Source organism: Schistocerca gregaria, chromosome X (genome assembly GCF_023897955.1).
Source record: "Schistocerca gregaria isolate iqSchGreg1 chromosome X, iqSchGreg1.2, whole genome shotgun sequence".
Lineage (NCBI taxonomy): Eukaryota > Metazoa > Arthropoda > Insecta > Orthoptera > Acrididae > Schistocerca > Schistocerca gregaria.
This window is the reverse complement of record NC_064931.1, coordinates 510,652,834-510,666,239: the sequence shown is the minus strand read 5'-3', so window position 1 is coordinate 510,666,239 and position 13,406 is coordinate 510,652,834.

Sequence of the window (13,406 nt, the reverse complement as noted above, 5' to 3'; positions counted from 1 at the left end):
GGAAATTTGCAATGAGGTAGCTGAATTTCTATGGATGAATGGCATCTGATTCTTCCTCAAAATTCGAAATCAGAGAAGGTACAAATATCGGACGCTGGGATCTGGAGCGAAGTTGAAGCTCTAAAGCATCCAAATAGCGTTCCATTGGTTTCAAGTTTGGACTCTGGGCAGGCCAGTCTCTGTCCACAAACCACAGTCTCACAAACACTGCCTTATGACAGGATACGTTGTCATTGTCATCTTCTCCGAACTGTTTCTATACTTTACAGTGCACACTATGCTGTAAAATGTGTTCATATCCTTCCTCATTTAGCCTTGTCTTAAGCCTAATAAGGGTATCACGTTCAGACCACTAAAAACACCCCCATACTGTAACACCAACTCCTCTGTACTTTACTTTTGGCACGACACATAATGACAGGTATCGTTCTTCAAGCATTCACCAAAACAAATCCTTCCATCGGATTTTCTCGGGATACAGCGTCGTTCATCACTCCAAATCACTCGCTTCCAGTGATCCAACGTTCAGTGGTGTCGCTTTTTGCACAAGTTCAAACGTCACTTTGCACTGACTACAGAAATGTGGCTGGATCATTGTAACCCATTCTTTTTAACTCCATACCCACGGTTACTGTGATAGATTCACTGTTGGCAGATCTTTGGAAATGACGAGTGATTCCCTCTGCTGCTTTCACGCGGTTTGTACAACCATCGTCCGCAATGTTCGACGGTCCTTGTACGTCATTATATGAGGTTCAAATGGCTCTAAGCACTATGGGACTTATCATCTGAGGTAACCTACTTAAACCTAACGAACCTAAGGACAACACACACATCCATGCCCGATGCAGGATTTGAACCTGCGACCGTAGCAGCAGCATGGTTCCGGACTGAAGCGCCTAGAACAGCTCGGTCATAGCGGCCGGCATTATATGAGGTCTGCGTGGTCTTGGTTTAGCTGTGGTTCCTCCTTTGCGTTTCTATTTTACAATCACATCAACTACACTCCTTCTGGGCAGCTTTAGAAGCGTTGAGATATCCCTGAGAGATCTATTATTCAGGTCACATCCAATAATTGGCTCACATTTGGCATCTGCCATACTGCATTGAGCAATAATTGAGGTCTCCGTGTGTTACCGAATTATACCTTTATCTTTCACAAATTAAGTGCACAACAAAACATCATTACATCCTCGACCGTTTACATAAAAATACATCAATTGTTCGACAGGTGCCGAAAACAAAGTGGAAACTGTCATTCACCCCGTCATCCTGGGGCTTTCCATTGGACTTTGAGAGATTCAGTAAGTGTATGATCCTCATGAGAGTTTATCACTGTCTGACACCGACGTGGCATGTCCTGTATAAGTCTACGGAGATCACCCTATGGTATCCATTCCCATTCTTCAGTTAGAGACCATTGGAGTTCTTGAAGAGTCTGTGGTGGAACAGGACGACCACGAACATATCTGTCAAGCACGTCCTACATGTGTACGATGGAATTTTGGTCGGGACTCACCGCCGGCCAGTCCATTACTTCAATCCCAGCTGACGCCTGCCACATAGACCATGGGATTAAAAGGAATTCAGGGCCACCACCAAATACAGCAGCCACCACATGGTCCAACATGGTCTGTTCGATGCACTGCCTCGCAGTAAGACAACCATCGACAATGACAAGGCCTATATGGCTAGCAATACTGAAGCATCCCACAACATCATCTAACCTCGAGAATTTGTCGATTTCATGGACATCATCTGGCAGGTACCGCTCACCACGAGTCTCTGCACACGAACACTGTCATCTCCAATGACGAAGGTGCCAGTTGAAATGGGAATGGCAGGTCTGAAGGTGAACTGCAATATGTTGTCGCGTCAAGTGGGATACTCGAACAAGACGTCTGGGTCGTAAGGTCCTTTCTCGTACCTTTTCATTAAGTCTGATCGGACACAGCGGCTCCAGCGGCCCTTCTGAGATCGTCTTGTAATAATCTGGCGGTATCCTTACAACGCCGCAAGGCAGAGATGGCCGTATAACGGTCGTCATGTGGGGCTGTAATGCATCGGCGACCTTGCCCAACTGGCTCGTCTCTCTGCAGCGTGCCCACAACCTCTGGATGACACATGGAATTACATTTTCATCTGCAGCAACTTGACCGAACGTCCACCCTTCATGCATCAAAAAGACCGTCCTTCCAACTTGCACTGCGGTAAGTTGTCGCATTGCATGTGCTTGTTTGAATACATAACGCTAAAAATGACGAGTGCCATCCGTGTACCTTATTAGAGGACACTGGAGTACCGGTATTCACTGCCTTCTGAGGGGTCACCTGTCACTGTTACGCATAACGCAGCTAATAGGCGGCGAACGATTTTAATTCTTGCCCACGCTGAAAGCGAATATATCAAGGCATGTAACGACACAGATACCGCCTGTCTCAAAATAGATTTAACATACCTGACATTGATAATCGGAGGTTCGAGTAATCCCTCGGGCATGGCTGTGTGTGTTTGTCCTTAGGATAATTTAGGTTAAGTAGAGTGTAAGATTAGGGACTGATGACCTCAGCAGTTAAGTCCCATCAGATTTCACACACATTTGAACATTTTTGAACCTCATATAATGACGTACAAAGACCGTCAACAATGCGGACAGAGGTTGTACAAAACCGCGTGAAAGCAGCGGGGGGGAATCACTCGTCATTTCCAAAGACGTTCTAATTCTTTTGAACAGTTTATAACTTATTATGTATTACCCCATCAATCTCCTTGTCATAATTCGTTCTTGTTGCTTCGTTCTTCCCAAATTCTCCTCACATATTGACTGTGTTATCTCTTGCATTTTTCTGACCATTTATTTTGTGTTCTCTTTCTCGTGTAGTTTTGATTAAGTATATGTTTTTATGATGTTTTAGAAGTGTTCTCGAGATCTGATGTTACCTTGTGTGATCCCCACTTCTTTAATATCTTCTTCGGTTTCAATTATCTATTTTCTCTTTTTTTTTTGCTGGCGTTTGATATCTCGAAGATCTGCCTTGTCAACCAGCTCTTGTTCATCCTGAGGATATATCCATAAAATTTCATCCTTATTTTTCTAAAGCTGTGGGTTATTGCTTCTTTCTGTTTTTACATCTCTCCATATAGCATCGTCATCCATTCCTTCACGAAAAACCGGTCCAAACATTTTCCTGAGAATTTTCTTTTCCTGCTTTTCATCTCTCTTACTTTTGTTTGACCATGAAACCCCTAATTTCTACTGCGTAGAGTGCTTATGGTGCAACTACTTTGTTGTAATGTCTCAGATATTCAGTGAGAGATATAGATGTTTTATTGTAGTAACTCCATGTGAGCTTGTATGATTCTTAATTTGTATAAATACTGTCTGTTGTAAACTCAAATGTGTTAGAACCATAATCATCCTGAGATACATGTTGTCTTCCTTGTTTTTCGGACTCTTTTTTCCGCAGTTGCAGATCTACAATTCGTAAGAGTTAAATGCCGTCTTTCGCAACTGTAATATAAGCATAATGAACAACAATCGCGTTGCACCTTACTCTGAAGCATCTTCAGTGGTCACTGTAACAAAATGGCTTTATTTCCTCTTACAATTTTGTTTGCTACCATCACGAAAGTCCGCATGCTTTATCTTACGACTATGTTGTTGTTGTTGTCTTCAGTCCTGGGACTGGTTTGATGCAGCTCTCCATGCTACTCTATACTGTGCAAGCTCCTTCATCTCCCAGTACCTACTGCAACCTACATCCTTCTGAATCTGCTTAGTGTACTCATCTCTTGGTCTCCCTCTACGATTTTTACCCTCCACGCTGCCCTCCAGTGCAAAATTTGTGATCCCTTGATGCCTCAGGACATGTCCTACCAACCGATCCCTTCTTCTAGTCAAGTTGTGCCACAAACTGCTCTTCTCCCCAGTCCTATTCAATACCTCCTCATTAGTTACGTGATCTATCCACCTTATCTTCAGCATTCCTCTGTAGCACCACATTTCGAAAGCTTCTGTTCTCTTCTTGTGCAAACTAGTTATCGTCCATGTTTCACTTCCATACATGGCTACACTCCATACAAATACTTTCAGAAACGACTTCCTGATACATAAATCTATATTCGATGTTAACAAATTTCTCTTCTTCAGAAACGCTTTCCTTGCCATTGCCAGTCTATATTTTATTTCCTCTCTACTTCGACCATCATCGGTTATTTTACTTCCTAAATAGCAAAACTCCCTTACTACTTAAAGTGTCTCATTTCCTAATATAATTCCCTCAGCATCACCCGATTTAATTTGACTACATTCCATTATACTCGTTTTGCTGTTGTTGATGTTCATCTTATATCCTCCTTTCAAGACACTTTCCATTCCGTTCAAATGCTCTTCCAGGTCCTTTGCTGTCTCTGACAGAATTACAATGTCATCGGCGAACCTAAAAGGTTTTACTTCTTCTCCATGAATTTTAATACCTACTCCGAATTTTTCTTTTGTTTCCTTTACTGTTTGCTCAATATACAGATTGAATAACATCGGGGAGAGGCTATAGCCCTGTCTCACTCCTTTCCCAACCACTGCTTCCCTTTCATGCCCCTCGACTCTTATGACTGCCATCTGGTTTCTGTACAAATTGTAAACAGCCTTTCGCTCCCTGTATTTTACCCCTGCCACCTTCAGAATTTGAAAGAGAGTATTCCAGTTAACATTGTCAAAAGCTTTCTCCAAGTCTACAAATGCTAGAAACGTAGGTTTGCCTTTTCTCAATCTTTCTTCTAAGAGAAGTCGTAAGGTCAGTATTGCCTCACGTGTTCGAACATTTCTACGGAATCCAAACTGATCCTCCCTGAGGTCCGCATCTACCGGTTTTTCCATTCGTCTGTAATGAATTCGCATTAGTATTTTGCAGCTGTGACTTATTAAACTGATAGTTCGGTAATATTCACATCTGTCAGCACCTGCTTTCTTTGGGATTGGAATTATTATATTCTTTTTGAAGTCTGAGGGTATTTCGCCTGTCTCATACATCTTGCTCACCAGCTGGTAGAGTTTTTTCATGACTGGCTCTCCCAAAGCCGTCAGTAGTTCTAATGGAATGTTGTCTACTCCCAGGGCCTTGTTTGACTCAGGTCTTTCAGTGCTCTGTCAAACTCTTCACGCAGTATCTTATCTCCCATTTCGTCTTCATCTACATCCTCTTCCATTTCCATAATATTGTAGTCAAGTACATCGCCCTTGTATAAACCCTCTATATACTCGTTCCACCTTTCTCCCTTCCCTTCTTTGCTTAGAACTGGGTTGCCATCTGAGCTCTTGATATTCATACAAGTGGTTCTCTTCTCTCCAAAGGTCTTTTTAATTTCCTGTAGGCAGTATCTATCTGCCTACAGGAGATAGTGAGATAAGCTTATACATCCTTACATTTGTCCTCTAGCCATCCCTGCTTAGCCATTTTGCACTTCCTGTCGATCTCATTTTTTAGACATTTGTATTCCTTTTCGCCTGCTTCATTTACTGCATTTTTATATTTTCTCTTTTCATCAATTAAATTCAATATTTCTTCTGTTACCCAAGGATTTCTACAGCCCTCGTCTTTTTACCTACTTGATCCTCTGCTGCCTTCAATAATTCGTCCCTCAAAGCTACCCCTTCTTCTTCTACTGTATTTCTTTCCCCCATTCCTGTAAATTGTTCCTCTATGCTCTCCCTGAAACTCTGTACAACCTCTGGTTCTTTTAGTTTATCTAGGTCCCATCTCCTTAAATTCCCACCTTTTTGCAGTTTCTTCAGTTTTAATCTACAGTTTATAACCAATAGATCGTTGTCAGAGTCCACATCTGCCCCTGGAAATGTCTTACAGTTTAAAACCTGGTTCCTAAATCTCTGTCTTACCATTATATAATCTATCTGATACCTTTTGGTATCTCCAGGATTCTTCCATGTACACAACCTTCTTTTATGAACCAAGTGTTAGCTATGATTAAGTTATGCTCTGTGCAAAATTCCACCATGCGGCTTCCTCTTTCATTTCTTACCCCCAATCCATATTCCCCTACTATGTTTCCTTCTCTCCCTTTTCCTACTCTCGAATTCCAGTCACCCATGACTATTAAATTTTCGTCTCCCTTCACTACCCGAATAATTTCTTTTATCTCATCATACATTTCATCAATTTCTTCATCATCTGCAGAGCTAGTTGCCATATAAACTTGTACTACTATAGTAGGCGTGGGCTTCGTGTCTATTTTGGCCACTATAATATGTTCACTATGGTGTTTGTAGTAGCTTACCCGCACTCCAATTTTTTTATTCATTGTTAAACCTACTCCTGCATTACCCCTATTTGATTTTGTATTTATAACCCTGTATTCACCTGACCAGAAGTCTTGTTCCTCCTGCCACCGAACTTCTAATTCCCACTATATCTAACTTTAACCTATCCATTTCCCTTTTTAAATTTTCTAACCTACCTGCCCGTTTAAGGGATCTGACATTCCACGCACCGATCCGTAGAATGCCAGTTTTCTTTCCCCTGATAACAATGTCCTCTTGAGTAGTCCCCGCCCGCAGATCCGAATGGGGGACTATATTACCTCCGGAATATTTTACCCAGGAGGACGCCATCATCATTTAACCATACAGTAGAGCTGCATGCCCTCGGGAAAAATTACGGCTGTAGTTTCCCCTTGCTTTCAGTCGTCGCAGTACCAGCACAGCAAGGCCGTTTTGGTTAGTGTTATAAGACCAGATCAGTCAATCATCCAGACTGTTGCCCCTGCAACTACTGAAAAGGCTGCTGCCCCTCTTCAGGAACCACACGTCTGTACCATAGTAAATCAATAATTTGCAAACACAGTAGTTAGAACACGTTAACTCCCTTTACACACACACACACACACACACACACACACACACACACACACACACAAACAAACAAACAAACAAAAGAGGACAATCACACCCATTAAAAAAATTTAAATGATTTTGTACACACACACACACACACACACACACACACACACACACACACAAAACACACTTGCCGGAAATGTGCACGCTTACTCGTACAGAGCAATAGCAGACCGCACACTACGACCAAAACAAACAACAAACGAAGTCATCCCGCAATATCAAAACAAGACACATAAAATGGCGACATTACAGCACAAAAACGTGCATATATATAGTTTTGGTGAAAGAGGTATGTGCTAAAATATATCACATATATGTTGGGAAACAGGAAGGATGACACAAACAACAAAAACCGTGAGTAACGAGAAGCATTAATACTGTTTATAGTAGTAATTAAAACATACGATCTGTTCATGATCCTACCAAACAAAATTTTAGCAGGACAAAAAAACTGAAGATGCTTTAGAATATAGTGAAAAAGCTTTGGTCTTAATTTTTATTACAGTTGCAAAAAATGGTATTTAATCCCTACAACTGATGCAGTCTTATTTGGAAGGACCTTACTCCAAAATCTTAGGTTTTCAGGAACAAAGGAAAACTTTCTGTGAGTGAATAAATAAAATGTAACAGGATGGGCTTTCTAATGTTTAAGGAGCATGGTAAGAGTGGTATTTCTCCTTTACTGCAGTTGTTATGCTTTGCAATCTCTGTGAAATAAATATGTCCAACATCGTGAAATATGGTTCTTTTCTTGAGAAAGTAATTCATATTTTGGCCAAATTATGTTTTTTATTAGTGTTTTTAAGTTGTTTCTTTTTTACTCGTACATTTTCAATCTATTGTAACTTTAATCCAGGTACATACAAGATCGTTTCGTTGATAATCATCTTACATAAAGCCATTTCATCAAATCATTATAGAAATAACTATATTCATGCTGAGTATAATCAAGTGAACGATGAAAGTCTTGGATTTTGTTCCTGTTAATAGCCTCTGGTCCAGTGAAAGCCCTTTCAAAACTAAAAACAACAGACATTTCCAGAAATAGAAGTTAGAATTATGCCACAACACCCGGCTATAGCTTACTATGTTCAAAATGCACAAAGAAACAAGGTTCACTCCTGACTTTCTCGAATTTTGGACATGCCAGTGTTTTGATTCGTTCGACAGTAGTAGTTTTTACAAGATGTTGGCCACCATGTAAGAGAAGTGTAGGTATCTTTAGCTTCTATTAGCTTTATAGTGAGCTTATGATGTTGGTAGCGCTTGTAATGATTGAACAATATTATTTCGCTGTGTACGCTGTATGAGTTCCTACGGTTACCCGTTTCACAATGGAACATTTCCTCTCGCGCAAGGAATACGAATGTCGACGAGTAGGAAAACGTTGTTGCATCTTATCAAACTGTTTAACGTTCGCCAAAGATGGACATTTTAGAATCTTACAATGATTCTTATTTTGCCCAACGCAACCGTCGGAAAACAAACATAGCTCTTTGACATTTTCTGGTATGTATTCTCTTATATAATCAAATTGGAAGTAGCACACTTCATTTGGTCCTTTCTTCGCAATGCCTTCGTGGTATACATGCATTATAGACTTTTTTAGGTTATGTATACGATAGCAGTATTGTTCAACAAATGACTTGAACTAGGAAAAGCGATATGTAGCGCACAGTGCATTAGGCATTAGGTTGGACGGCATATGAAGATGATCACAACTGAAAGGGCATATTCCAGAAGTAAAGTCCTTTTAAAAATGACGTTACTGTAACGAAGCTGCGAAAACACACTTGCAGCATCTGGAATAAAGCCTTTTCATGTAAAAAGATGTATTTAGATGTATAGAACCTGAAACCGTTCTTAACTCATTTTGTCAAAAGTTGAGGTAGGGCCCTTTCAAAAATGACTGTATCAATTTGTGCATCCTTTGATGTTTGCAAGCTCCTTGTTTGTACCAAAACATCGACAGAACGGGCTTTATCTCTTATTTCATTTTGTTAGAAAAGTGAACTAATTTTTGATTCTGTGTAGTGTAAATTCGAGGTCCACGTGCGGAAACGGCATTCGGTCGTGCACAATTTGCATTCGTAGTTGTTCTCCCGTGTTCCGCTGGTTGTGGTTTTCAGCGAACCATCAAAGTTGTTTGCGTCTTCTCCACTTCGGCGTTAGCACAACAGAAAGTTTTCGTCTGTCATCTTGCCGACTTTTGTTGTTGTTATCCTATGACTTATCTTAGAAGATAGATTAAGAAAAGGCAAACCTACGTTTCTAGCATTTGTAGACTTAGAGAAAGCTTTTGACAATGTTGACTGGAATACTCTCTTTCAGATTCTGAAGGTGGCAGGGGTAAAACACAGGGAGCGAAAGGCTATTTAAAATTTGTACAGAAACCAGATGGCAGTTATAAGAGTGGAGGGACATGAAAGGGAAGCATAGGTTGGGAATGGAGTGAGACAGGGTTGTAGCCTCTCCCCGATGTTATTCAATCTGTATATCGAGCAGGCAGTAAAGGAAACAAAAGAAAAATTCGAAGTAGGTATTAAAATTCATGGAGAAGAAATAAAAACTTTGAAGTTCTCCGATGACATTGTAATTCTGCCAGAGACAGCAAAGGACTTGGAAGAGCAGCTGTTGAACGAAAGGGACAGTGTCTTGGAAGGAGGATATAAGATGAACATCAACAACAGAAAAACGAGGATAATGGAATGTAGTCGAATTAAGTTGGGTGATGCTGAGGGAATTAGATTACGAAATGAGACACTTAAAGTAGTAAAGGAGTTCTGCTATTTGGGGAGCAAAATAACTGATGATAGTCGCAGTAGAGAGGATATAAAATGTAGACTGGTAGTGACAAGGAAAGCGTTTCTGAAGAAGAGAATTTTGTTAACATGGAGTATATATTTAAGTGTCAGAAAGTCGTTTCTGAAAGTATTTGTGTGGGGTGTAGCCATGTATGGAAGTGAAACATGGACGATAAGTAGTTTAGACAAGAAGAGAATAGAAGCTTTCGAAATGTGGTGCTACAGAAGAATGCTGAAAATTGGGTGGGTGGATCACATAACTAATGAGGAGGTATTGAATAGAATTGGGGAGAAGAGGAGTTTGTGGTACAACATGATTAGAAGAAGAAGGAATCGATTGGTAGGACATGTTCTGAGGCATAAAAGGATCAACAATTTAGTATTGGAGGGCAAAAATCGTAGAGGGAGACCAAGAGATGAATACACTAAGCAGATTCATATGGATGTAGGTTGCAGTAGGTACTGGGAGATGAAGAAGCTTGCAAGGTAGCACGGAGAGTTGCATGAAACCAGTCTCAGGGCTGAAGACCACAACAACATTAAGTTGCGTAAGCGACGGAGTGGTCCGTAGTGAATGCAATGTCGCTAATAGAGGAATGTAGATATCATACGTGCTTCTAGGATCCAAGGGACCAACAGCACAAATACCAATGGAAAAGAAATGTGATCAGTAGAAAGTTACCGGACAACTCTAATGTGTTACTGGATACGTGAGAAAGGCTGTAAATTTATTAGACGGTCGCATCAGTCGGGAAATATGTGGTTAAGCAGGAGTGTCGTAATTCTTTTTATTAAAAAGGAAAATCACAACTAGTCTCCTTCAATGTAAAGAAGTACGAAGATATTTGTGTTATTCTGATTACAATCATTTGCATTGCTTGCGTTCAGAGTACTTATACTCAAAAACTGATGTCTCGATATTATGTCAGAGATCTTTGATGATAAAGAAAACGGCTAACCTGGCGCCAAACTATCTACCCTTTAACGAACTAGTCAAAGCGTAAATCTAGCCTTTCTTCGGGTTATGTTGGTAATCGGAATTCAGTGTTCTGCTTTTAAATTTTCTCCTCAGTTATAATGAGAATCTAGAAGAAAGTGTCAACCGACATATGTGTGAAGTTTTGGACTAATACTAAGGAAAATTGGAGCTGCACATCAGTGTTAAGTGCACTATCTCGACGCACTTCATATTTACATATAAACTGAGACACCTTAATTCTTCCTTTCCCACGCTAACGTGTATGTTTGTGTTCCCCATCGAGACAATAATGTGCTGTACGGGGTATAAGCAACATTACCGGGACAATGTTAACGCCACAAACTACACAGCCTGCGCTTTCTCTTCCATTCACTCCAGTGTAAGCACTTATGCGCAGATACGAGTCAATGATGGTGCGCGTAGTGAAACCTCTGCATATTGTTTGAGAATGCGCGTTCTCTGAGTTCGCTGTGTCAGCTTCCGTGTAAAGCAGGCACCAAAACGTGGAGTCACTCACTTTCCTAGCAGATATTTATCGAGGACCTCTCACTCAGAGAATATTATAGCGTGAATGTAGAAGAGTATAGGCTACACCTGATGACAAACAGGGTAAAACAACTGGGCGGGGGGCACAGAATTACAGACCGAACTTCTTAAGTCCGTCTGCAGCAGGATCCTAAATATTTCAAACGCGAAGTTATTGAGTTCCTCGACGAAACGAAACTACTCTCGAAGAATCGATATGGACTCAAGATCAACAACTCGTGCGCCACACAGCTTGTTTAATTCATACACGATATCTTGCAAAGAGCGTGTGCATGTCAATACGTAGCTAACGCTTACCTAGAGTCCCGAAAGGAATATACTATACTACTATATATAACAACAAAGATATGATTATTTAGAGTACAACTGCTCATTGCGAGAATCAGTGCCACCCAATGGCGGCGTTTCGGGGCCGGGGTACGGGAAGGGAAGTGTACGAGGCGTGCTCAAAACTAATGCCTACGAATTTTTTATGGGGAAACTGTTGGAGATTTTTAAGCAAAACAAAGGTTATTAACATTATAAATCTGTATTCTTCATGTCTACATATTTGCAGCCCTCTACTGCTAGAGGAATTGTAATATGTAAGATGGTCGGGTAACTATGTATGTGTGTGAGAAACCATATGCTACAATCTAGTTTCGGGTTCGAAGATTTGGTCCACACATGGAGCACCGTCTCTTTCGACATAACAATGCCAGACTACATCCAAGCGCTGCGACATCTGCAACAGTTTAACGCTTTGGGTTCACTGTCATCGATTGTTCTCTGTACAGTCCCTACTTGGCCCCTTCCGATTTTCACCTGTATCCAAAACTTAAAGAACACTTTCTGAGACTTCAATTTTCTAGAGAAGAAGCTGTGCAAGCAGAGGTGGGGTTTTCGCTCCGTCAATAAAGTAATACGGTCCCTCTTTTCAATCATCGTACGAACGTCGAAATGGACGATATTGAGATAACCGATCGCGGAATAGAACAGCAACTACAATCGCTTAGTAGTGGCTAGACATCAGGACCATATGAGATAACTGTAAGATTCTACAAAGATTACGCGAAAGAATCTGTTCCCCTTCTAGCAGCAGTTTGTCGTAGATCACTGGAGCGGCGCAGGGTACCTAGCGACTCGAAAACAGGGCAGATCATTTCCGTTTTCAATAACGGTCGTAGGATACATGCACATAATTATAGGCCTATATCGTTGACGTCAGTCTATTGTAGAATTATATGAACATTTTTATACTCAAGAATTACGACGGTTTTGATGAACGAAAATCTCCTCTATAAAAATCAACATGGATTCTGCAAACAAAGATGTTGCAAAACTCAGCTCTGTTCCTCTATGAGATCCGTAGCGCTGTAGACAACGGCGCTCAGGTTGATGCCGAGTTCCTTGACTTTAGGAAGGCGTTTGACAATGTGCCCCACTGCCGTCTAGTGAAATGAATACGAGCTTTCCGAGTATCTGACCAGATATGCGGCTAGATTCAGGACCTCCTTGCAGTTGGAACTCAACACGTCAATCTTAACGAAACAAAGTTGACAGGTGTAAATGTAATTTGCTGAGTACCCCAAGAAAGTGTGATAGCATCGTTAATCTTTACAATATATGTAAGTGATTCGGTAGAATGCGCCAGAAGCTCTATAAGACTGTTCGCAGATGACGCGGTTGTCTATAAGAAAGTAGCAACGCCAGAAGACCGACTTGGAAAATGACCTACAGACGACTGATGAACAGTGGAGGGACTGGTAGTTTAGCCTGAACGTATGTGAATATAATACACTGCGCATGCATGGGAAAAAATCCACTACTGTACAACCATACTACTGAAGACAAATTACAAGATTAGACTGATTAGATTAGATTAATACTTCTTCCATAGATCATGAATACGACACTTCGTAATCAAGTGGAACATGTCAGTTTAACAAAAGTTTCTTGTCATAATTCAAGTTTTTTCATTAACTGTGTGATTACTAATTTATATCTAAAAATTCATCTATTGAGTAGAAAAGGTTGTCATTCAGAAATTCTGTTAATTTTTTTTTCAGATGCTGGTTGGCTATCTGTCAGACTTCTGATAGTATTTGGTAAGCGACTAAGACTAATGTGGCAGCATAATTCACCCCTTTCTGTGCCAAAGTTAGATTTAGCCCAGAATGGTGAA